The following is a 23372-nucleotide window of genomic DNA, read 5'->3' on the forward strand; positions in this document are numbered from 1 at the left end:
CCCCTTAAGGCTCGGCATTACCCTCCAGGCCGTTTAGAAATACTATGGCACTGGTGGATAAGGCGTAAATGGGGGGCTGCTAGGTGGAGCAGCCCCAGCCATTAACCCTCTGGGGACCAAAAACGCGCCCGCGCGTTTTGCTCGTTTTTTTTTTTTAGCAATGAAAATAAACACTAAATGCTCTGTTAATTTTGATCTTTCATTTTCGTGTAATACATCAATCGATCCTGTTCAGTTTCTATTTTTTTTCTGTATACTCACAATAAAAATAAAGTGTTTTGCTTTTTGACAAATAAAGAAAAAATAAGATGATGCGATTTCTGCCTTCTCTCTGTCAGTAAACTCCCGTTTGAAACGCGTTCGAAAATGATCTATAACTCCGCGAAAATTCAGTCAAACAGGCAAACAGACCCACGGGCATAAAGCTTGAGATCGCAGCTTTTAATTGAAGTCATTTATATAAAAAACAAATATTCTTAGTTTCTGTAATCTGTATACAAAGAGAGCGACTCCAGTCGACCTCATTACGAGATGATTCACAGTAATTTGACCACTCCCCGGAGAGCGCGCGCTATTCAAATGCAAATTCTGAGAACCATTTCAGTCTGTGAAACGCCCCCACATCAGCTGTAAACAAAGCGCGTCGCGAGCATGGTCGCGAGTGAGACATTATAGCCTTTATGGAGAAAAGTTTCCACAGTGCTGATGAGGCGAAATATCTCCTGATATGAGCAGCAGATCGCGCTGAGGAGTGAGGTAGGCTGTTTTCTTTTCTCAAGTGTGGAATAACGTTATAACGTTAGTGTAGGCCTGTAAACCGCAAAAAGATGAATCGCATTTCTATAATATGACTCGCGTTTCTGTGAGATGAATGAAGGGTACATATTTGTAAAGAGTGTTTAGCCTAAATATGAATCGCGTGTCTGTGTGTGAAAGAATAAACTGCTTTGCCATAGCCTACTGAGATGAGTAAAAATCGACTGGAATATGTTGAAATAAAATGTATTTGTATAAGCAACGTAAATTAACATTTATATGCCCTGATATTTCAATAAAACAACGTTAGTCAGGCGTTAGTCACACTATTTTTGTCAAAAATAAAGTCATAGACTAAGATGTTAGATGTTCCAATGTTGGCTATATTCAAACTAATGAATACATATGATAAAATGTAGGCCTATAATCTTTTTTTTCTTTCTTTTTTTTTTTTTTACAAAGAAAGAGTACACTTGAAATATTGTTGAAATTGTAATTATTGTTGTAATTGTAACATTTTTAATAAAATAGCTAAACATATTTACAAGATAGATGTAAGCGAAATCTTAAATGGTCAATATAAGTATTCTTCTATATAGGCATTGTCCTTGCATTGTGGCTCAGTCAGTGTCACACCTGAATGAATGGCTAATTATGCAGAGTCATTATGCAGAGTGGGTGGGACAACCCAGGTGTAAACTACTCCTTCACGCCCCCCTCGCATATTGGCTTTCCAAGCAAAACCTGTTTTACACCATTTAAATCAATGTATTTTTTTTTGTGAACGATAAAGCAAGACTATTTTCACATAATTTTGAAGCCAGTACTCAAAGGTACAACATCAATTAGACAAAAGTCTTGTGGACACATATTTAATATGTGTTTTGTGGTCTTAATTCAGCCACTTTCATTTTTATTTTTTCCAATAACCACGCATAAACATTATTCTCTTAAAAATACAAACATCTACATACACGTTGCCCGCATATTTTGGTAGCCCTGTTTGTGCTATATAGAGTGATTTTACACCTTTGCCATTAACATGTTTATAAATAACTGAAAAAAGCACAAATTTCAAGGCATGTCAGAACATCTCAAGGGCTCCAAAAACACCTTGGTCCCCAGAGGGTTAACAAACTCCTTGTACAGGTTAGAGTGTCGTTTCCTGTGCTCCCCCTGAGAAAGATTGGGGCATGGCATTCTCAAACGAAGCTTTTGAAGCAGAAAATGGATCTGAGGACCGTTGTTCCTGCAAAAAAGGCTTCGGCCAAAGAAAGGTCCTGACGCCACTGGTGTCAGACCTCTAAAGGGCAGCCCCGACCTCTAAATGGCTCTTCAGTATTAGCCTCAGCTCAGTGCCCTCAGGGGGTCGTTCTGCCAATCCCGCCACCCCTTGGTGCCTCAGGGCGCAGCGGTCTCCAGCGAGCACACGGCTCAGTGTCACCACAATGCTGCGTCAAACTCGCACCCTCTGAGTGGGGTTCAAAAACAGTCAGTTCGGTTGTTTCCTGCCAGTATGCTTCAGGTCACCGAAGTGGCTGTTCCAATTACACCAGAGGCCAGTCTCAAGAGGCTGGGACCCTTAGTAGACTATCAGACAGAATGGAATAATCTGCCAAAGATATCTCAGTGGGTCCTGCAGATCATAGAGATAGGCTACAGAATCCAGTTTGGTTTTCGTCTGCCACGTTACAACGGGGTGTTGCTCACGTTAGTGCATCCCGAGCAGGCTCTAGTAATGGAGAAAGAAGTGAAAACTCTATTAGAGAAGGGAGCTATAAAGCAGGTGTATTCACCCGACAGAGAATCAGGTTTTTACAGCCGTTACTTCATTGTTCTGAAAAAGGATGGAGGGTTGCGTCCTATACTAGATCTCTCAAGTTCAAAATGCTGACAATCAAACAGATCGTGACTCAAATCAGATCGGAGGACTGGTTTGTTACGATAGATCTAAAGGACATATACTTCCATGTCTCCATGCTCCCTCAGCACAGGAAGTTCCTGAGGTTTTCTTGTGGGGGTAAAGAATACCAATATCGGGTGCTTCCACACGTTCACCAAATGCGTAGATGCAGCTCTGGCCCCGCTAAAGAGAACCACTTTCCACTTTCCCGTGGTTTGGGATTCAGTCATGATGCGAGCCGTTCTATCGCCCGCTTATTCAGCTGCTATCCTCACAGCCACAAAAGAGTTTAAGCTAGGCCAGTCATTCACTGTGAAACAGTTTCAGAGACTGTTGGGCCTCATGGCATCAGCGTCCAATGTGATACCCTTTGGCCTGCTTTACACGAGACCCTTGCAGTGGTGGTTCAATTTCCGCCGAGGGGAAACCCACTTACACTGTAAAAATGAATATACACATATGAATATGTGTATATTCACACATACAAATGAATATACACTTAATGAATATATAAAAAAAAAAAAAGTTGTAAATTTTACTCATTTTAAATGGTTAACTTTTAAGGAATTAATTTGATTAATTATTACTCAATTCTAATTTGTTAAATTTAATTAATAATATTGCTTGTAATCTGTTGCCACAATTTTATTGATTAGATATAGCGTATTCATTTTTACAGTGGATCAAGATCACGCGGTGGTGTCCCTGCGCCTTGGTTATTTGGAGGAAACCTTGGTTCCTATCCCAGGGTCCAGTGTTAGGAGCTCTTTGCCATTGAGTTTTGCTCTCAATACATGCTTCCTCACTGGCTGGGGAGCGGTTATGGAAGGGTAATAGCGCTCAGCTCAGGGTCTGTGGAGGAGTCATCATCTTTCATGGCACATAAACTGCCTGAAGATGATGGCAGTCTTCAATGCATTGAGACACTTCCTCCCAGACCTGAGGGGCCATCATTGTCCGATCAAACAACACATCGGTGGTCTCTTATATAAATCACCAGGGGGGTCTGCGATCACGTCCACTATGCAAACTGGCACACCAGATTCTCTTGTGGTCCCTAGGGAAGAGTTTGTAGTCCTTGCTTGTGGTCCCTGAGAGCAGTTTATTCAGAAGGAGCAGACATCCTGTTGAGGCAAGGGCTGAGGCCTGGGGAATGGAAACTTCACCCCTAGGTGGTGAAATATATATGGGAGGTATAGTCTCAGGATACAACGCACTGTCCACTTTGGTTCTCACTCACACACCCAGCTTCCTTGGGGCTGGACGTTGTGGTATAGACATGGCTGAGGCTACGTCTGTACATTATTCCCCGATTAATCTGGTCCCAGGAGTTCTGGAGAAGGTCCGCCAGGACGGAATAAGTCTACTAGTAGCGCCGTACTGTCCCAGGTTCACAGGTGCTCTTGTCTTAGTTGTGCCCTCAGTATTCACACAGACAGGCTCTTGTTCGTATGGCTTTCGGGCATTCTTGTTCCCAAAGCGTCATCGACGCCGCGCAAGTTCCCTCAAAAGGTGCGTCACTTTGCCATACTCCCTCCATTCCTGTGATCGACTTGCTTTGTCTAAGTCGAAGCTGACGCCGGTCAGACCGGATGTGCTTTTATCCTTTCCTGGTCATGATGTCACCTGCCCGTGACATTCACTCTCGCCATTGGACTAGTTGACACAAGTACTTCAGACGCAATCATGTAGGGGCGTTCCCAAAGCATCATCGACGCAGCGTCTCGTTCCCTTCTCAGGGAACTAGGGTTACAGTCGTAACCTGAGACGTTTTGTACAGCTAAAAATAACTAGAAGTGTATGGTAGCCAGACACTTTCAGTTTGCAAATGGCCGTGTTCGCTCTTACATGAAAATAAGGTGGATACTATTAAATACATTACAAGAAACACTAGACATCACAAGAAACACTAAGAAATAAACCTCATGTATAAATGTCTAAGAATCTGAGCATAACAAACATAAGTAGACATCAGCAACTCAAGTTAACTGGAAATATTAGGTCATCCAGGAATAATGTATATAAATTCCGCTTGTCTGTGAAAAATTCTGTTTATTATATCTGGACGGAGAACTCTGACCTAAAAGTTAACACATTCTGTAGTTGCTTCATGAGACTGCAGCTCTAAATTATTTATATTGTAATAAAAAGTGGGAAAATTAACTGAAAACATTTAGTGAGAATGACAAGGCAATGAATAAAAAAACATTTAGGGCTGAAGCCCCATGAGTCCACCCTTTGTGCCACCCATGGTTAAGTACCCAATTTTACTGATGATCGTTTTTTTTAGACCCTATATGTGTGCCTATTCATAAAGTTCCTCATATAAACATTGGGTAAATATGTTTTAAGGGGAAATTTTATTGGCATACGACTAATCTCTTTGAAGTGCAGCTCTTTGTCTAGGTCAGAGAGCAATTCTTCATGTGTCATGCCAATGCCCAGGTTGCATTTGTGAGGTCTGCACACATCTTCACCTCGACAGGTGCTCGTCCTGCTGGGAGCTTCTCTTGATGTGGTAACCTGTTACTGAAAATCGTTTCAGTGTGCTTCCATTAGCAAGGTGTGAGGCACTGTGGGAAATATTACGATCCCTTATCTCTCCACAGTTTCTCACCTCTTTAAATAAGTCTGTGAAAACTTCTCAACCTCAAAAGACAATTGGCTCCATCACCATCCAACTACAGATTAGTACAGTCTGTTTGGGGGTATTTACACCTGGTCACTTAGCTATCCATTCATGAAAAGATGCATTTGAGACGGACAATAATCTTGTACACGAGAAGAAGAAGCAGCAACAACTAAGAGAGCTACCATAGATGAAACAACTGTGAAACTCAAATATTAATGGCTATATGGGACAAAGATAACATTCAACTGAAATTTTGCTGCCCAGCATTAACAGTGCATGAAAGGGAAAACGATGTCACTTCCTTGAGGATGATTTCAGGAACTGGCTCTCCCTATGGGTTTCACTTTATTTTGGTGGTCCCTTTAACACATTCTGTTGACTTTAAGTAACGTTGCAACTGCATGTCTATTAACTCTCATTATAGTGTTAGTAGAGTATGAATAGACTGGTAGGGTTAGGGTTAGAATAAGTTGACATGTAGTTGCAAAGTTACTTGAAGTCAGTAGAATGTCTGTTGGGGAACATCAAAATAAAGAGTTAGCAGATATTAGGTAGACAGTCTACTAATACTCTAATGAGAGTTAGTTGACATGTTGTTGCAAAGTTACTTATAGTCATTCATTGTAACTGCATGAAAAAATAGTATTATTTCTCCTTTTATGTTCCATGGAAGAGAAAGTCATAGAGGATTTAAAAGGACATGAAAACAATTGCTGTTGGGGACAAGCTAATCCTTTTAGTTGATTTTGGATCAGAAAATAAATCAGTGAATAGGCTACAATAAGATTTATTTTACAAACCTTGTCCATTTTTCCTTGAAATTACTAAAATAACAGTTAACAGAACCACAAAGGTATGGGAATCATTAAGTGGAATTGGAAGCAGTATCATTTAATTTCTCACAATTCTTATCCTGAAATATGATTTAAGGAGGATTCTTAGGTCAGATTGCTTTCAAGATTGCATTTCCAGTTCTGTATGCAACCTCTCCATGGATTCCCAGAAATAGAGGCCCTAGAGGTGGAAAGATACAAGGTAGGAAGCTCTGGGTCGTATGGACGCTCATGGGATTCACTGGGCTCTGCTCCGTTTGTCACAGGAGAACCGGTACTATCACTGGCACATGATTAATGAAGCAGGTGCTCTACCTAAAGGGCAGGTTACTCAAACCCCATTCCAGACCAAGAATTGCCTATTCCGCATAGTAGAGGATTTCAATTGCCATGCCCTAATCAGGAGAACTCCCCGATGGCTTTGCGGGAAGCTGAAAATGTATTAATTTAGCTCTCTTTTGGAGAATTTGACCATCCGGTCAATTGAAGTTACGGGGAAGTGTATTAGCACTTTAATGGCCTTTAAGAATGATAGGTTAGAGAGAAGACTTCACAGCAGCTTTAGACCTGAAGACAAGCTCAATAAAAGACGTTCCCCTGACACTCTAAACAATCTCAGAGTTCTTGGCAAATGACTTCTTTCAGAGACGACCTCACGTCTCGCTAGTGGAGTTCTGTCACTAACATGCAAATTAAAACCCTGATATATCAGTATTGCACTGCTCTAATCACCTATTTGAGGATTCTGTCATGTTTGCTAGACATATACTACATTTTTAATGTAAAAGACCATTCATTGCTTTAAACCCTCTGGTGCTCCTCATTTGTGTGTAGCACTTGTTATCTTCGTGGTCAGTAGTGACCGGACACCTGAAAATGAAATTTCCTCCACCCTAGTAAAACCAATGAAATGTATATTTGTTCAATAATATATATAATAATATATAATAATATATATATATTTATAATATATATATATATATATATATATATATATATATATATATATTTTTTTTTTTTTTTTTTTTTTTTTGAGAGGATTTGATGGTACTTATTAATATTTATGCAATAATTATGGTTCATTTTTGCCATTGAAAATAATAAAAAACTTTTTTTCAAATTTTTTAGAAATATTTTTTCAATTAATGCTGTATTTCAGATTAATATAGAGACTTTGGGCCCTATTTTAATGATCTAAGTGCATGGTCTAAAGCGCACGGCGCAAGTTCACTTAAGGCGTGTCCGAATCCACTTTTGCTAGTTTAACAACGGGAAAAATGGTCGGCGTGCCAGGCGCATGGTCTAAAAGGGTTGTCCCTAATCATAATGAGTAATGGATGTGTTTTGGGATTTACGTGTGTTAAACCAATCACAGTCTCATCTCCCATTCCCTTTAAATGCCAGTTGTGCTCACGCTATGGCAGATTCGTTATTTACATGACGGAATTTGATAGTGGAAAGACCGAACCCGTCTCCAGAGCACAAACGGAACTGCTTGAGCGCGAGGTAAAAGTGCGCATGCAGACCATCCACGGGACAAGCCGGATTCCACCATATCTTTATGTACACAATAATAATCTTTTACATTGTAATCCTTTTATTTTACATATTTGGCATGTTTGTGTGCTGCTGTCCGTCCCTGTGTGTTTAATAAGCAGAGTGTACGCGCGTTGTGGACCCGCCTATAGGCGCACATTACTAACGTGCTCATTAAATAACAAAGAAAATATTGCGCCATTGACTTTAGACCAGGTTTCAGTTGGTCAATGGCGCAGTCTATTTCTGTTGCCTCAAAATAGCAATGCGCCAACAATGCGCCAGAACACACCTCGTTTTCAGACCAGCACAGCCATGGGCGCACAAATGGGCACAAATGCATTTGCTATTTAAACAACGTGGCGCAGGACATGAAAATGATAACTGCGTCGGACTGAAACAAGCAAAAAACACTTGCGCCACGCTTGGCGCTGCATTGCGCCGGGTGTAAGATAGGGCCCTAGGCCTTTTAAATCCAATTTTTGAAGTCAGATTAGCGCCATCTGTTGAGAGAAAATACAATAAAACATGTAATTTCATGGTGTTACCACTAGATGCCTGTATAGCTCTCTATGGAGAGGCTTGTGAATTATCTAGTAGTTTTTGGACAAAATGATGTGGATTTGAATGTATCTTTTAGAAATGCTCAAATAATACTTTTTGTCAAGGTTTATAAAAAGAAAACCTTGTGAAGTGTTTACATTTTTGCATTATTATTACTACAGTCAAACCTGAATACAGAGAAAGCATTTTGTTACACGTAACATTAAAATTCAATCAAAAAATGTAGAAAAATAATCAGGAATGCTTTATCACAGCTTAATCCATCTGGATCTGATCTCATTTCAACCTCTTATTTCAGTCTACCGACTCAATTATGCTGTATGGTAATAGCCCTACCAGTTAATTTGTGTTTATAATTGTGTATGTGTGTGAGTGGGTGGGTCTGTTTTGCACTATTGATGTTTTAGAGTTTCACCCCTTCATTGCTGAGCACTTTTTTTTTTTTTTTTGCATCGTGGCCAATTTGTTTTTGTCGATTTCCCATTCATTTCCTATGGTCGGTCATTTTTGACCGAAGAGCACAAGTGTGACTATTATTTATTTTTTGACCACTTAGCCTGCTCAAATCATGCCCTCATTTTTATTTTTTTTTTCACATTCCAAATGCCATAAAAGTCACCAAGTTTCGTACCATTCCGATGAAGCTGTGATTTTTAAAAATTCTGAACAGAAAATTTTCCAGTCAGAAATGATCGAAGAGCACCAGAGGGAGAGATCATTTCAACACATAATGCTCATTATTGCTTGAATATGCCAAATAAAGGACTGAAAAGTTAAACAACCATATCATTTATTTAGAGTGCATTGTTATATTGTTCTAATTCAAAATTGTGTTTTTTGGTTTAAACCTGTTTTGTTCCGTTTAACTAAAACCAAGAACACATGTTGGCTAGCTTTACTGACTGCAGAAAATATTGTCTCTTCTAAATTTGATTTCTTTGTTTTTAATTAACATAAATCTCTAAAATGTGAGACATTCACCATATATAACCAATCATGTAGCCTAGTACCCGGCAGTGACTGCTTTTTCAAAAAAGAGTGTGAAAATTTAATTGTGTGGATTTATGATATCAAATTCTAGCTCTGAAAAGGATCTTTAGCAAGAAAAAAAGGTTTAAAATTAAATTTGTATCACTGTCATTTCCACCACATTCTGTAATGCTTTGCACAATAAATAATTTGAGATGTAGTGGAAATGACACTGTCATGGAAATGTTCATACTTTCAGAAATAATTGAACAATATGCATCTATATCCAAACAGTGTTTGCAGACAAATAAACTAGTGAAAGTGTGAAAAGTGTTTTAATAGAGTTTATTTTATAAAGTTTACAGGGCCAAAGGTGCCCTTATAGTTGAATAAACCCGGATGAGTTTAAACAGCACAGCAAGGTTATTATGAATAAGGCCAAATCAGCACAAACGCTCTTATCAGATCATTTAAATGTATAGAATAGCCAGCACTGTGCTCTCGCACTTCATGAGGCCAAGCAATGACTCCGTATTCAATACAAATCCTGTGCCCCTCGGGGCCTGTAAGATGCTCTCGCTTGCTGCGAGACACACATTGTTAGACTAATGAAAAGATAGGATTTGATTAAAACATTTCAAACATCATTTGGACCCTGATGCGAAGCAAAGACGCACCCCCGTTGTGGGCACTTAACTCCTGTGGTTCAGCAGCCGCGTAGACTCCCTGAGCCCAGTCCACAAATCACACTGATGGGTGTATCGCGCTAGGAGGGCTCTCCATTGCCCCTATAGCTCCGATAGTCATTAAAAATTCATTAGACAATGTTTTTGCTGCTTCTTGCAGGATGTTACCCTAGTAGCAACACAACTGGTTTTTATTACAACGGTTCATAGGGACACTCAAACTGTGTCACAATGAGAGTATATGTGAGAAAGGAATATCAATAGGATCTCAGAAAGCTGTAAGGTTTACCGATATGAATCATCATAATTAGTCAGACACAAACAAAAAACATGGCTGTGAGGAACAAAAATGTAGTATGTCACTAATTATGTCTAATTTTCACAACCCAAGAAATGTTCTGTTTAAACGCATTGTACTGTACTCTGAGTCTGACATGCACATCACGTCAGAATATTATAACTCAATCCAGCAACAGTAAGATGGATGAATTTGAATCTCAATCATATTTACTTAAAAAAATAAATAAAATAAAAAATACTTGTCTTAATATAATTAAACATTTTTCTAAATGTCATAATCATTTGTTAACAAACAAGTATTCATTACTTCAATGAGCTCATTGTTTCTGCCTTAAATTATTACATTGTTTAAATTAACACATTTTTAGCTAACTGTGATTTTGTACATGTACATTTCTGAAATACATATATTAGACAACTTGTATTAACAAAATGTATTAACTTACCTCTGATAACAGATCACTCTAAATTGTAATACGGACTCATGCATTTTCTGTAAAGATGCTTTGAAGCGACATGTATTGTGAAAAGCGCTATACAAATATATGTTAATTGGATTGAATTGAATTAATTATAATGGCAAGTCTGATCACCACATCAATAACAGTAGTTTACACTATCAAGGGGTTCAATGTTATTAGGTTAGTTTTTTTCAAGCATTATAAAACCTGCAGTTTTGGCACTGAAAGCACATTTTCATTTAATTTACACATATACATTTACATTACTTTTTTACAGTTACAATAAAAATGTATTAATGAGAATCTAAAAAGAATCATGATGGATGATATGAATTGCAGCAGAAACAAAAGTAAAAGCCCAGACATGTCACAGTAATGAGAGTTTATGGGAAAATAATATTACAATGGAAAACATCTTAATTGTCCTAAAAACAGGCTGAGGCATGACTGAGGCATGTTTTTGAAAGACTCCATAACATTTACCCTTCCTCTTTTTTTAGTCTCCTTGCAATGCAAAATGGAATGCAAAACCGCTTTAGATTTATTCAAATCTCATCACTTAACACTTTTAATCATGTGGTTTTAAGAGCACATAAATGTGGGCTTAAGGGCAGTTTTGATTAAAATCCAGTGTTGGGAGAGAGGGTCTGGTGAGCGTTGATTCAGGTCAGTATGGGCGTGCATGGCCACTGTCTCGCGTGCATTCAGACCTGATTCAGTCCACTCTCATCATGCCCTGCAGTAATGCAAGCTGACATGATGTAAATGAGTTTTAAAGGTACTCGCACTGGGTGGTCATTGCTCTCGTTTAGCGGTCAGATTGACCAGCTCTCCAGCTGCTGGTGTGTCTTTTGCTCCAGCCAAAACTACAACATTAAGGCTTTATTACATCCAAACGTCTCTGAGAGAATGGGAAAGAGGGAATTGAAATAGAAGAGGGAGAAAATTGCTGTGGTGATGGAAAGGAAACAGTGTTGGGCAGTAGCTGGACTACATTTAAAAAAAAAATATATATATATATATATAAGTAAATGAAATAAAGTTTATTGGATTATGTTTTACAAGAAAATGTTTCATGTTTAATTTAATGTGTTACATACTGTTTCCTTGTAATTGTTTGTGAAATTTACTAACAAGTTCTGAGTGATTTTCATTCCCTGTTTGGTCTACGTTGCTTTAGTGTGTGTGTGCACTTGCCTGTTTGTTTATTCGTTGTATCATTGTCATTACAACTTTGTGTTGGAACTGAATCCTCATCCTCATCTGCCTTCATGCCACCACCTGTTCATTTTACTTCCTTTTGTGTTCCACAGAAGTAAAATGAAAAGGATTTAGAATTACATCAAAGTGAGTGAATGATGACAGATTCCATGGTATTGGTATTTCCTCTTACCATCACTGTATCAAGGTATCCCAAAAGAAAAGGAAGTTGCATTAATGAATGTTGTGTAAATAAGTCTTGTACAGAGATGCTTTTTCTTTGACAGCACGCACCATTTGCTGTTGTTTTGTTGGCTCGCATATCTCATGGCTATTTGTAATGATTCATATTTATGGTAAAGTACCAAGTTAGCTTGGCTACCAACATTTTCTGTATAGTTTGCCCAATACTGGAGCCACTATTGTCTGAATTTGTACACATTTTGTTGCCAGTATGTTCTGCAGTGAATAAAAGCCCCAGGCAGATACATGCCAAAGCCATCTACACCACTTTGTCCCTGTTGTCCTGGCTACATGTCGGCAGCCTGTCCCTTCTCGCCAGAGTCGAACACAGCCATGAGCAGATGTGAAACCACACTCAGAGGAGTATTCCTTTATTCCGAGCCCTAGATAAGGTCTCCTGGAAGCCATTTCCAAAATGTCCTAGTATTTACTGGGTCATTTAATACAGATGCAATAACGTTTCTGCTGTTTTGAACGTTTTTTTATTTATTTTTATGTTCAAGTCATCATGAAATCCAAATTTACACTATTTACTCATTGTTCATGATTTGATTGTGCACAATACATCAATGCATGTTATTCCAAGTTTAAAAATGTGTATTGTCAAACTTTTACTGAAATGTAATGACATCAATCTGAAACTACTTTCCTTTTAAGCTGGGGCACGTTCAAGTTTAAAACGGTGCGCAACGTTTTGCTACGGTTTCCGGGTTGAACGTCATGTTTCCTGGAAATGGCGTGCACCGGTGTGCAACGGGGTTTGAGATACGTTTTCTCTTGTTTGGTGGGTGTGTCAGAACTGCAGTCCAATCAGCAACAACATGTATATAAAGCACGCAGTATTAAAGTGAACTCGCACAATGGGTTCAAGGAAAGTAATTTACAAATGTGTTCGATGCAGCTCGGTATTCGCAACAACTGAGGATATTAGACGACATGTTTTTCGTAAGTTTTATTGTAAAAAATATAGGATATCAACATAATGATGTAGTTGTTTATATTTTTAGCTTCATTGCAAGTGTATGACATTTGGTATAGAAATAAACAATGGTGCTTTTCCTAAAAATGAGAAAGAAAATACAGGGTATTAAAACAGTATGAACTACAAATAAAGTCAGTATGTGAGGCTAAATAGATGTGTTTTAGTCTGAATTGGGTAAGATGTGTGTTTCCATTTCAGTTTCAGCAATCCTTCACTCGATTGGGATGTTCTCTTTTGTTCTGGGTGGCAAGTGCAGTTACTGTAACATCGGGCATATTTTGTAATATTAAACTCATATTTATACCGACTTCATCAGGCTCCGAAAATTCTTCACAAAGAACACAAAGAATGGCCTTCTAAGCTGCCATAGTTGCAACTCTTGCGTCATCAGAACAGTGTGTTCAACGCATCACCGTTTCTGTTTAAAAAACGTTGTGCAACGTTTTGTCGGGGCTGAACGCAGCCCTGATGTCACCTAGGCTACACAGGCTATTGGTTAATGTTGTTAACCAATAACCAATTAGCTATTTAGAGAGTTATGCTAATCTTGTAGGTCAAGTCACCTTTATTTATATAGCGCTTTTTACAATACAGAATTTTTCAAAGCAGCTTTACAGTGATAACAGGAAAATAATTCAACAAAGTTTGTTTCCAGAAGAAAATAGCATCATAGTCCAGCTTAAGTAAGTTCAGTGATGGTTCATTTCGGTTGTAAAAAAGTTATTAATTTAGTTTATTTATATATCTATTTATATATCTAGCCACTCTGTAGAAAACCGAGATGTCATCGTCCAGCTCAGTTCAGTTCTCATATAATAGTATAGTGTCAAGGCAGATCAATAATATTGTTGAATATTAAATGTCCCCAACTAAGCAAGCCAAAGGCAAAAAGGCAATGCTTATATTATGTAAAATCTTGCAGAAATTGTAATGCAGGTTATGCATGCTGGTGTGTCAATGCAATAAAGTTGGCTGCAATGGCAGCAAATGACTGCCATTAGAATAACATCAAGATTCTGTTGACCACGCTCCAGACTAAAAGCCCCCTCCTAAGCGGATGCCAACTGTCTTTCAGGATGAAAGGAGTCCTTCACAATACAAATTCACATTTAAGTCTGACTCCAATCTGTAACAGATTTTGTGTTGCTGAATATCATTTTCAGAAATCTGTCACATTGTGGAAATAAAATGGGTTGCTGTGTGTCTGTGTCATAACATTGGCTGTTGATCTGGCTGATTGTTTTTATATAGTGTGTGAAATTTACATGAATGTTAGACATAATTAAGAAAATTAAAACTTCTCTCTCTTCTATCTATAATGTTTAACATGAGCATATGCTGGCATAGAATGTTTTTTTGTGTGTGTGTGTGTGTGTGTGTGTGTGAGTGAGTGTGTGTCTTCCTCTCTGTATACGTACCCTCAGTTGTAATCCTGCAGTCGTCCGTGCTAATGATTCCAAGTGTAACAGGTACAGAAAGTATACTGTTAAATATTTAGGCCTATTGTTTATTATAATTCACACAGAATTGTTATTTTGCATATACCTGATGTGGCTGCCTGACTGAAATGTGAGTGTTTTCTCCTTTAATGGATGTGATGTCATGAACCAACATCATTTCCTGTTCTGTCTCCTCCTCTTCCCTTTTTGCATTGTTAATGCATTGAAAAGGTGAGTTATTTCTGGCTCCTGTTAACCTTATTTAAACTTTATTGTAATTATTGCTTTTATGTCTATATTTTCACTCCAATTTATGTTTATAATGTTATTTTACCTATCTCTGTGATTATTTTTTGTCATTTTACCCTTTTTGAGGTATATTTTTATCTTTGGCCTAAATGAAAATAAAGCACATTGTGACAAGTGTAAATCATATTTATTTTAGAAAGAGAAAAATGGCAATTCACTTATAGAGGCTGTTTTTATTTGTTATATCAGGTATGTTTTTCTGTTAATACTATTTTCTTGTATAATGTGATTTGACTTTACTTGATTTATGTTTAATAAATGCTGTTGTCCATTGTTTATTCATGCTAACTTTGTTTAACTGTACTGTTACTGATATAAAGTTTTGATAGAAATAATGTTAGGTGGGCTTGACTTTATCAATCATAATTTGATTTCTTTTGTCTCCGCATTTGGCTTGAGTCTCTTTATCACACAAATTTGAGTGAGTTACTATATCAACAATGAGTGTTATGAAAATTTTAATTTTGAATGACCAAAAACTGTAAAGTTGGTAGAGAAAGGAAAAACACAATTGCATTCAGGTGCATTATTTGTTTTAATTTAATGTGGGATGCCTATTGTAGGGGAAAAAAAGGGAAGCTAGACAGTTTTATTGGTTGAAAATATTAGTGATGGAAGGCATGCACTATAGGAAGCAGCTGCGACAGCCATATTACGTATTGATCTCTCATGTGCAGCGAAGTGGGAGCGCTTAATTAGATTTATATTGTAAACAGAGACTCACAATACATAATTTTACTCTGCAGATAATGTTATCAATCAAAGTAAATAATATTTGGTCGTGGTAGTGGCTGGTCTGTCACAAGAGAGATTTACTTGCACTGTTAACGGGACTGGCCGAGAGACGTCTATTTCTCGGTGCGGTTTCCTACAGGATTTCTTTTTACAGTGACCAAGGTATACATGAAAACAGGGTCCTTATTTTCTCCAAGGATTTTAAAAAAAAATGGCTTTGTAAAGACTTATAAGCAAACCAGCTCAGATTATTCAACACTACAAACTTTGGTTTGATGTAAAAAAAGAGAGATAAAGATAAGAGGCTATGTAGATTATTCACTGTCCCAATTTGCATACTTATGCACCATTCTATGTTGTTATATATATATAGTTATATATATATATATATATATATATATATATATATATATATATATATATATTAGTGTGTGTAGTTTGTTAACACTGAAAATTCCACTTATTTAAAAAAAAAAGAAAGAAAGAAAGTGTAATGTTAGAAACGTATTGCGCTTCCAAAATCAAACTGTTGCACTTTATAAAGGTTAAGCAAACACTGTCTAAGGGTGACAATGGATAGATTGTTTATAAAGAATTGATATATATTTGTCTACTTGTCATTTGGCCAAATTAATGAAAAAAAAAAAACAATGTTTTTTTAATCTGTCTGATCTTACAAAATATAGTAAAGAACATTATTAGAAGTGTGCAGAACGCTCACACCTACCCACACAACATAATTAACATATGACCTACTTTGCCTCCCCGTGGAGCATGTTGCCTTTTTGGGGGCTGGAGGGGTCAACATAAGTTTATTAATATCCAGTTTGGCAAGAAGCAGGAAAGTGCAAGGGGCACGTCTGAAGTGAATTGAATTGTGGGAAGGGTTATGGAGGACATCAAAGGGACAACAATGAGGGTCAGGACTTTTTAATGAAAGTTCTTTTTTAATGAAATCTGAGAGCTTTCTGTTCCTCCATTGACAGCCTACACAACTGCCACTTTCAAGCCCCAGAAAGATTGGTGTTTGCGAAAAAAAAAAAAAAAAAAAAAAAAATAATTTACCACTTTATTTACAAAATATGAATCTCTCGTGTCAGCATAACATGCATGCTTCCTGGGGCCTGTACAATAAAGCCGGTTTAGGTGGCTAGCCAGGTATGTTTCAGTTTAATTTGTGCCAATGATTGGTTTTAGGCACCATAAAAGGACAGGTTATGTACTGTCGCTATTTATTTTTATTTTTTTCTACTGTAGATCTGCTGTACAGCAGAAACATACCCTGTTGCATTATTTTCCTGTTATCACTGTAAAGCTGCTTTGAAACAATCTGTATTGTAAAAAGTGCCATATAAATAAAGCTGACTTGACTGTCTAAGAGATCTCAAACCGAAATTGCTGTAAATCATCTGTGAGCAAAGTAACATCTCTGACGAAATAAAGACACTCCCTCTGTTTCTACTTCAAATTAAAGGTCACTACATAGCAAATGATTTTTGAAGACAAAAACGTCTGGCTTTTAGCAATGTTTATTTATAATAATAATTTTGTATGATTTTGATAAATTATTATAGTCAAGTCAAGACACCTTCATTTATACAGCGCTTTTAACAATATGAATAGTTTCAAAGCAGCTTTACAGTGATAATAGGAAATTACAGTAACAGAGATTGTTTTGGCTTTACAGCAGCTCTAGGATAAAGTTATTGTCCAGCTAAAGTTAATTTTGATTGATTGATTCACTTCCGTTGCAAAGATCATTAGTTATTAACTTAGGGGCCGCTAACACGACACCGTTCTAACAGAAAACCCTCAACACGCTCCGGCCGCCCATTCGCACAAAACAGTACCTGGTGGCTCGAGAACGCACTCCCGATTATACCCTTCATCCATTACACATGTACAATTTTAATTTATCACTTATTATTAAGCACTTAGTTTAAATGAATATACAGTAAATATATAAAGGTAATACGTTTTAGAATCAATAGATAAAGCAATACAAATGACTACATGTGAGCTTAAATGTTCAATTCTCTCTATACCTATATAAACTAGCTTCACAACTTTTACTTGAACTGATAAAGCAAGATTTTTTTTTCTTTTAGTTGTCCTCTTTCATAGATAGCTCTTTTCTTCTATTTCAAGTTTAAATTCTTAATAGTTTTCAATCTCTTAATTCTGAAAAGGAGAGAAGTGAATCACGCTGCTTTTCTCGCAAGAAGTGAATTGCAGTTTCACTGTTCCACAGCATGTGATTGGCTGTTCACTACTGATGTCACACCTAAACTCCTAAACTCAGGATAAAAGCCTGAGTTGACAGAGAAAGTTGATGATCAGTGTAATGGCACCAACAAAGCCTGATTGGATTGGTTTGGTTTTGTCAACTCGAAACTAATCCTGTAACCCTGAGTTTGTTCAACTACCATCATGGTACGGGCCCCTGGTGCTCTCGTGAACGCACGTTATATAGTAGTATTTTGTAAATAAAGTGGTACTTTTTTTTTCTTCTTTTTTTTTTCCGCAAACATAAAATTGAAGTTAAACCACTGGGGTCACATGGATTACTTTAATGATGTCTTTACTACCTTTCTGGGGCTTGAAAGTGGTAGTTGCGTAGACTGTCAATGGAGGGACAGAAAGCTCTCAGATTTCATTAAAAAGATCTTCATTTGTGTTCCGAAGATGAAAGAATGTCTTGCGTGTTTGGATCGACATGAAGGTGGGTAAATGATGACATAATTTTCATTTTAGGGTGAACTAACCCTTTAACTTGTTAAATTCAGGTCCACCGTTGTATATGTTGAAAAACTAAATGTGAACAATTTCTTTTTAAATCATAAACCATAAATCACCATTCTATAAATCCAAAGAACAATCCAGAGGGAACCCATGATAAATTAGATGTACAGCTCTATACTGTTGTTTGTGCTGCTATCTTCTCCTGGAGAATAATGTAATTAATAATTGTAAATGTAATTAAAAACAGTAGACCTGTTTTTGTTGGTGAAAGGGATTTTGAAAAAGAGCACACAGGAAAAACCTATATAATAATAGCAGATAAAAACTATATTTCCAAGAAAACATTCATAGCTTTTCAATGAGGAAATAAATAAACACTTGGAATATTTTCCTTTAATAAATTGTCACTTGCAATTTATTAGGAAAATAATAAATTGTATTTAATTATAAAATAAATAAATGTTCACTGAAATGTCATGATCATGTCATGCTCTGTTTCATTGTCATATTCTTCGTTTAGTTTTGCTTTCTTTGTCATGGTTTCTATCTGTCTGAATTTTCATTAATTGTTTGTTAACATAGTTTCTAATTAATTACGCACCTGTTTCTTGTTCTGTTGATTGTCATCCCAGTATATATATACAAGCCCTCAGTTTTCTCAGTTCTTAGTTCATCGTTGTTAATGGTAGTTGTGTTGTGAACTTTGAATCACTTTGTGTTCATTAAAATATCCTTTTTTTTCTGTTGTTCTGCATCACACATCTTCTTTGGCTTATGCTACACAACCTCATGACATTAACTGTGCTATTTGGATTTTTTTTTTTTAAGAACAAAAAATCTGAAAATATGATTTCTATCAAAATGATTGATCTTTAAATGATTGTACATTTAATATTTTAACCAATATATTAAGATGATATAATGATAATAAGACATATGATGGGGACATTAAAATATACTGCATAATAGGAATGGCCCAGCAAATATTGCTGTAAAAAACATCAGTCAAGTCCTCCATACACTCAAGCACCGATGATATTATTTCATTGTTGACACACCAAAATCACCAGATTATTAAAATAAAAGTTATTGGTTTGATCATCACTGACAGCAGGAGGGACAAATCCGCTTGTATTTCATAATCAGAGATCTTTTACAGGATATGTTTGTATTTCATGTATTTGTGAGAACTTTGAACAACCTAATGTACCGAACTGAACTGATTGTAGAATCTGTTACATTGAATGTGTCATTCAATGAAATGTCTTAAATGAAAACAAATATTGTATATATGAATGCAGCTGTCTCTTGTTTCTGTTGTATTAGCCAGCAGAAGTGAATGTTAAGAGTTTATGCATGGGTGTCTCAGATATAATGGCATGTCCATTCATTTAAAAATCTCTCCTACCATAAGTACTGTGGTGGTACCATGGCAAAGTCAAGATACTGTATGTTAATACCATGTTAATTTGATATTACGGTATTTACATGTGCTACCTATTAAGGAATCGGAGTGCCACTGAAAGAAATAAAACTCAAATGATTAACATTAGTTAATGCATTAGGTCTCATAAACTAACAATCACCAATACTTTTACAGCATTTATTATTTAGGTTAATATTAATTTCTACACATCCTAATATCTTTTTAACATTTCAAGTTTTAGAAATGAACATTAGCTAAACAAGAATTAACAATGAACAATGGTATATCTGTATATTTATATATTGGTATATAATAGTATATTTGTAAAACTTCAAACTTTCTATTCAGGATTTCTTAAGCCAACATCAAAGTTAATATTAGCCTAGATTAATAAATGCTGTAAGATAAAAGTTGACTTGACTTAATAGAAATTTAAATTAATAGAAATGTTATGTTTGTCAATGTAGTTGAAAATGTAACAATAAAAAATAAAATAAAAAATCAATCATTATGAAACTTTAAATGTAAAAAAAACAAAACAACATTTGTAAATAAATTTGAATAAAACTACTTTGAACTAATAAGATAGTTTTACAATTCAATTTGAAAATGTAGTTAAATGGAAAAATATAAATGTATGATTTTAAAAACATTTAATTTAATTTAATTATTTTAAGTTAAATATTTTTCATTAATAATTAATTAATAATTGATTGATATTTATTAAGTGATGCTCTTAGTCTTACATATGCCATGGTATAAATCAAAGGAACATGGTAATACCATGGTACTTTTTGTTATTGCTGTTTAGAGCAACATATGCAGTGTAAATCATGTGTCAATTTCCAGGGCTTAACTGTTTTTTTTTTCATTTTTTTTTTTCATTCCCTTTACAAGCTAAATATAAAATCAATAAAAAATCTAATTTAAATATTATGTGTTCATGAAACATTCAAGGGGGAATTCACTAAGAATGAATTTGTGCCTTCAAATAGCGTTGCTTATTTGCACACTCTGTCTGTTGTTTTAGCAAGGGAATTATGCAAAACATTACACCGCAACGCGCCCCAATGTGTGCCCCAAAAATTCAATTTGCATGGCAATTCCCATCTTGCAGGCCAGTTCTATATGGAGGACCAAATTACTCAAAATTAAATAATTCAATAAATAATTAATTCAATAAAACAACAATACAATTTATTCAGTTTATTCTGAAATAATCAAATAATTTATTCAATTAATCATTAATTAAATCAATCATTAATTAATTAAATAAATAAATAAATAAATCAATGATTTATTTAATAAAATTATATTAAATAAATAATAATATGTTTTTTATAATAATATGCTGAATTTACGAATGACGCCTATTTGATGAATCATGTATCTCCAAAGCACGATTTTCCCAAAGATTTTTTTCATAAGAATAGAGGACATTTCACAAATGCCAATCAACAACCAGTGGGCGTGCTTGGCGCTAATTGACTAATCCTTTCAGATGAATTACTTAGGTCTGGCGAGTGGTGAGGTGAATTGAAAGATTGGAAACGAACATGGCTGTAGGACTTGATCAAGTTCCCTTGATCAAGAAGGGAATGTTTTGTTTGGTGATGCTCTGTTATCTGGATTAGATGACATAAATGATCTGCTAGTGGTGACAAGTGCGTCAGAGGATCTTGAAAGTGATGACTACACATGGAACACTTTACAAGCGATTGAACACAGAGTTCTTGTAGATGAGTATGCAAGAACGAGATTACGAGACAACGTGCTTGGAAGTCCATGTCTAGATGTTTCAGTAGATTCAATTCGGAGATATGTGAATGCGGGATTTAGAGCTAAATAAAATTGCCAATTTGCTTGGTGTGTCCATAAGCACGATGGAGCTCACTGGACTAAGGTAAGACATTTAGTAGTATATTACATAACATATACTTTGACTAGCGCTTTTCTGTCAATGTCCTTGCTGTAGCCCGAGACATTCACGCAGGACATCAGATATTGTCTCAGTTATTCGTCATGCTTGCAGGTGCATAGTACATGAGAAAACTGTGAACTTGGCGTTCCGTGACTAATGTCTAACCACACGAAGGGCCCTATCATAAACCTGGCACTATGCAAGTGTTTTTTGCTAGTTTCAGCCCTACGCAGTTATAATTTCACGTCCTGCGCTACATTGTTTAAATAGCAAATGCATTTGCGCCCATTTGTGCATCCATGGGCGTGCTGGTCTGAAAACGAGGCGTGTTCAGGCGCATTGTTGGCGTGTTGCTATTTTAAGGCAACTGAAATAGACTGTGCCATTGACCAACTGAAACCTGGTCTAAAGTGAATGGTTAAGTATTATTATTTTTTTTTGTTATTTGCAGAGCGCGTTAGTAATGTGCGCCTATAGGCGGGTCCACAACGCGCGTACACTTTGTCCCGTAGACGGTTCCGTTTCCTCGCTAGAGAAACGTTCAGTTTTTTTTTTCAGCTTGCAAATTCCGCCATGTAAATAGCGAATCCGCCATGGCGCGAGCGCAACTTGCTTTTAAAGGGAATTGGAGATGAGACTCTGATTGGTTTATTGCACGTTACGCCCAAAACACACCCATTACTCATTAAGAGAATAGGGACAACCCTTTTAGACCATGCGCCGGGAGCGCCGACCATTTTCCCCATCGTTAAACTAGCAAAAGTGGATTTGGACACGCCATAAGTGCACTTGTACCGTGCACTGCCTGTTGACTTGCATTTGTGAAATGTCCTCTATTATAATGTAAAAAATCTTTGGGAAAATCGTGGTTTGGAAATACATGATTTGTCAAATAGGCGTCATTCGTACTTTCAGCATATTATAATGAAAACTGCTTTTTGAAAAAGCACATTATGGAAATTTTTTTAAACAGTAAAATTATGTGAAAGAGGATATTGTGAAATATATCAAACAATAAATGTTGTGTTTTATGGAATTTTGCTAAATAAATAGATACATTTATTTATTGATTTATTATTAATTCAATTAATTATTTAATTATTTCAGAATAAACTGGTACATTTAATTGTTGTTTTATTGAATTCATTATTTATTTAATTTTCAGTAATTTGATCCTCCATAGTTCTAGGTTGTGGAAGTTGCAGATGACTACCACTATCTAGTATACAATTCTGGGACTCTACAGAACCACTCCACCTCTTCAATCCAGGTGCCTAACTTGTCTCTATTAAAAGCATAAAGTGTGCTTGTCTACACAGCGTTTCTTGATATATGCTTGGTTATAACACTCTTCTCCATATATTACTGCTGCCATGATCAACACAAAATTTACACAAACATTTAATAAAAACAAATAAAATAAAAATAAAAAATCACTGTGTAACTAAATGCTATTTATGCTATCAAAATAACGTTGTTTTTTTTTTTTCTGAATGAGGTGGAATCTAAAAGAAGTCGAATTTGCATAGAAAAAAGTGTTTTTGTGTTGAAAAGAATGAAAATGAAATTATTATTATTATCACTATTTCATTGCATTAAGCTTCTGGTTAAACTGGATTGCAGGTGCTAAGTGAATAAAAAATAAATAAAAAAGTGCTTAAATAAAGATTATGCGCTTTTTAGTGAATTCACCCCTCAGTCTCATTTCCTCCCAAATATAAATCGATTCATCATA

The sequence above is a fragment of the Abramis brama genome (genome assembly GCF_963993115.1).
Source record: "Abramis brama genome assembly, chromosome: 4".
In the NCBI taxonomy this organism is placed as follows: domain Eukaryota; kingdom Metazoa; phylum Chordata; class Actinopteri; order Cypriniformes; family Leuciscidae; genus Abramis; species Abramis brama.